At 40.7% G+C, this 4,741-nt stretch overlaps 1 pseudogene; it reads left to right on the top strand.

The window, feature by feature from the left end:
- Positions 1-1,229: 1,229 nt before the first annotated feature.
- On the top strand, positions 1,230-2,174 carry LOC128068513 (olfactory receptor 8B3-like; annotated as a pseudogene).
- The last annotated feature ends 2,567 nt before the right edge of the window (positions 2,175-4,741 follow it).

The following is a 4,741-nucleotide window of genomic DNA, read 5'->3' as shown; positions in this document are numbered from 1 at the left end:
AGCTTAGATTAAAATGTTTGTGAGTACATAAATGTGTGTTTGTGTGTGGTGAGAACATGCAAGGAACAAATAAATGTATAGTATTTCATATATAGTGATAGATGCTAGAAAGAAACCACATGGGTGCAGGGGATATTCTGCTTTTCTATTTGGGTATATGTCCTATTTTATAAGAAACTAAAAGGTCTGTAAAATAGTATACTTCCAATAAGTCAGTGTTGTTATCATGAACTAGGCCGAATATGCGAAGTAGGTAATTTCTTTTTGTCTCAAAGTCTGACCTCTGGGGAAAACACTAAGAAAACATAGTTCTTTTAATCAGGTTTCTAGGATTTCCCAATTCATAAAAACCCGTGGGTCATATTAGCAGGTGGCTCCCTGGGCACCAGCAGATGCTATTTACACCTCCTAGTCTGGAGAGAACACTCTGCAGAGCCACCATCAGAAATCATGACCTGTAACTCGTGGCATCTCAGAGCCAGAGCTACTGAGGTTTGTGCTCTGGCTTCATTAGTCTGAAACTCACTGAAAACAAAACAACAGAAAACTCTATTTTAGGTTGTTCTCCCTCAAAATTCATCAGAGCCACTTGCCCTTCCGTGCAAATGATGGAGAAGAGTTAATAAGGTGAGCTGACCTTGATTTTGTCATTTGGAAGCTTCCAAAACTGACCCAAATCTGTGTTTTGATCTGATTCTGTGCTGAATTTAGCAAGGAGAGACATTAGGACCTTTCAGAGAGCTTGTAGAAGTCCTCTATCTGACATTCGGGAAGGATGACAGTGACTTTGTTTCTCTGAGCTCAATTAATCCAGCAGGATTGAGGTCCTCATGAGGTGAGTGTTGAATTTTATCTGTCCTGTTACTCGTCTTCCAAACCTCATCTGTGGAAGCCTGGGACTTCCTGAAATGACATGCCTTCTCTCTACTGAGATGACCACTGATCATTGGGTGGGCCTGGTAAACTGTCAGGGCAGAAGTGGAGCAGAGATGCTGTTGTCATGAGGTTCAGGGTTACTGAATCTTTTCCCTGTGGAACTTGCCCATTAGTGTTTTTGATACACATCTTTAAAAATTCCTTCAGCGTTTATACAGAAGAGAAAACAAAGGCACAGAGGGGTGGGCTGGGGTTCCTTCTCGCATTCTGGGTCTCAGCCTCATTAGAGTGGGGTTGGGTGGAGAGAGCGGGGTACTCATTTTAACGTTACCCTCTGTCCTGTTCCCACAGGTATGTCCTAGGGAAGAATGGCCCCAGGGAATGAATCTTCAGTGACCGAGTTTATCCTGCTGGGTTTAACACAGCAGCCAGAACTCCAGCTGCCTCTCTTTTTCATTTTCTTAGCAATTCATGTGGTCACTGTGGCGGGGAACATTGGCCTGATTATGCTTATTGGTCTGAACCCTCACCTGCACACTCCCATGTACTACGTTCTCGTCAACCTTTCCTTCACTGATCTCTGCCACTCCTCTGTCATTACCCCTAAAATGCTGATGAGTTTTGTAAGCCAGAACATCATCCCTTATGCAGAGTGCATGACTCCTCTCTGCTTCTTCTCCTTCTTTGTTGTTGATGAGTGCTGTATTTTGACGTCAATGGCCTATGACCGATACGTGGCCATCTGTAAGCCCCTGCTCTATAAGGTCTCCATGTCCCATCAGGTCTGCCTCATGCTGACGGTGGGTGTATACACGATGGGGCTTGTGGGTGCCATGGCCCACACTGGGCGCATGCTGCGACTCTCCTTCTGTGATGGAAACATCATCAATCACTACATGTGTGACATTCCTCCTCTCCTCCAGCTCTCCTGCACAAGCACCTCCATCAATGCGCTGGTGGTTTTCATTGTGGTGGGTGTCAATGTCATAGTGCCCAGTGTCACCATCTCTGTGTCTTACACCTTGATTCTCTCCAATATCCTCCACATCTGTTCTGCAGAGGGTAGGTCCAAAGCCTTCAGTACCTGCAGCTCCCATATAATCATGGTTTCTCTTTTCTTTGGATCATCTGCATTCATGTATCTCAAGCCTTTTCCTGCTGGGTCTCTGGATGAAGATAAAGTGTCCACAGTCTTTTACACCATTGTGGGGCCAATGGTGAATCCTTTCATCTACAGTTTGAGGAACAAAGATGTCCAAGTTGCACTGAGTAAGACTTTGAGGAAAAGGGTGTTCTAAGTGGAATTTTTTGTACTTGTTATTACTATTTTTTTTACTAATAATTAATAGTATTTGTTACCAATAATTAGTACTATTTGTTACTAGTAATTGTTTCAAATATTACTCTTTCCCTCCCCTATGAGTGGTAAGGTGGTTCTTTCTCAAATCTTCACTGTGAGAACCTACTGGGGTGTTTTGAAGGTAAAATCTAAGAAAGTGTGGCAGTCCCCTAAAACTGTGGCTCTATGGTGTGCTGCAAGTCTTTGGGGTTTCAAAGAGTCAGATATGACTTAGTGACTGAATAACAATGAATCTTGATATATATTTAATAGAGACATGCTATCTCTGACTCTAATCTAGCATCATAGGATTCATGGTAGACTTTCCCTTTTGTGTATCTGTAAATTCTTTCTTTGATGGTGTCTCCTACTTATTTGACTGTACACTGGAAGGAGAAAAGGGGGAAAAGAAAACTGTACACAAGCACTGTACTCCAGATGGTAAATGTGATTCTCACACTGGTATTGACTTGCAATTCTATCACATGTGTACTGGGATTGAATGAATGATAATAAATTTAGATAATAGAAATTTTGTTATAACCAAATGTCTTTTCCTGACTAATTTGCTTTTGACTGGTAATGATGCTGCACACTCTCACAAAGTGTAGTGGAAAGGCATCCGTTGCTTTCCCCTTGTGTTTGACCGGTTATTAAATACCTGCTAAAAATCTGGATGTCTCAGTCTTTATTCTTAGAGAAAGAAGAATGAGAGCTTTAACTCAGATTGGCTTAAAGAGGATTCAGAGAAGAACCAGCTTCATCTGTGATTTCTAGCCTCTGCCCCTGAAACATTTTTTATAAATAAAACAGATTTACCTTTGCATAAATACAAGAATAGAGTAATATTTAAATTACTACTGAAGGTGGAATAAACTTAAATTGTAAAAAATGGAATGCTACTCAACAGTAAACGAAATGGCTATTGATACATGCAACAAATGGGATGAACATTAAAGGCATCATAACTAGTGAAAACAGCCAGTCTCAGAGATTGCGTATTGTTTGATTTCATTTATTATCTGCCAAACGACTTGACTATCAAGGTGGAGATGAAAGAGATGGAGATGGAGAAAACAGAGATGAAGGTGGAAGGGGATGGGTGTGACTATAAAAGAGTCATATAAAAATTTCTAAAGGTAGTGAAACATTTCTGTATCCAGTCATGGTGTTGCTACATGAATATATACAAAGGATCAAATTGCATAGATCTACACACATGTACACACACACAATGTAAACACTCAGTGCATATAAAACTGCTAAAATCTCACTGTCTGTAGTCCTGAAGTCTTGTTACCATTACTAAACCAGTGTCCATTTTCTGGTTTTACTGTTACACAGCAATTGTGAAAGATGTCATCATGATAGAAAGCTAGATGGAGTTCAAGGGACTCTACATTATTTTAGCAACTCCCTGTGAATCTATACTTATTTCAAAATAAATGTTAGCTGCAATCTCAGAAGCAAAAAGAGAAGTTAATACATTATCTGCTGCTGCTGCTAAGTCGCTTCAGTCGTGTCTGACTCTGTGTGACCCCATAGACAGCAGCTCATCAGGCTCCCCTGTCCCTGGGATTCTCCAGGCAAGAACACTGGAGTGGGTTGCCATTTCCTTCTCCAATGCATGAAAGTGAAAAGTGAAATTGAAGTCGCTCAGTCGTGTCCGACTCTTCACGACCCCATGGACTGCAGCCCACAAGGCTCCTCCATCCATGGAATTTTCCAGGCAAGAGTGTTGCTACATGAATATATATATACTGGAGTTGGGTGCCATTGCCTTCTCCTTAATACATATCTAGGAATTCTAAAGTCATATTTTCTTGATGGTGGATTCATGTTGATGTACGGCAAAACCAATACAATATTGTAAAGTAATTAACCGCCAATTGAAATAAATTTATATTTTAAAAAAAGAAAGAGACAAAAAAAAAGGTCTTTGAACAGTGATTTTCTTATGTGCTCTATGCTTAGTCACTCAGTCATGTCCGATTCTTTGCAACTCCATGGACTGTAGCCCTCCAGGCTGCTCTGTCCATGGGGATTCTCCAAGCAAGAATATTGGAGTGGGTTGCCATGCCCTCCTCCAGGAGATCTTCCCAACTCAGGGATTGAACCCAGGTCTCCCACATTGCAGGTGGATTCTTTACTGTCTGAGCCACCAAGGAAGCCCAAGAATACTGGAGTGGGTAGCCTATCTCTTCTCCAGGGGATCTTTCTGATCCAGAAATTGAGCCAGGGTCTTCTGGATTCCAGGCAGATTCTTTACCAGCTGATCTACCAGGGAAGCTCCTGATTTTGTTATAGACTTAATTTATTAAAAGCAAAGACATACTGAGTCAGAACAGCCCAAAGTAAATTTTCATGGAATGTTGGATTAGAATTATACCTAATAGCATTTTACTGAAACAATAATGTCTAAAAGCAATAAAAATATCCTTTTACTATATGTCTATAAAATGTTCATAAATATTTAAAGATAATCTATTTTACAAAGCAAGTAACCTTTACTGAAGTGTTTATAAA

This window comes from Budorcas taxicolor, chromosome 25, assembly GCF_023091745.1.
Source record: "Budorcas taxicolor isolate Tak-1 chromosome 25, Takin1.1, whole genome shotgun sequence".
In the NCBI taxonomy this organism is placed as follows: domain Eukaryota; kingdom Metazoa; phylum Chordata; class Mammalia; order Artiodactyla; family Bovidae; genus Budorcas; species Budorcas taxicolor.
Note: the sequence above shows the minus strand (reverse complement) of the source record. Positions and strands in the feature narration are given on the sequence as shown.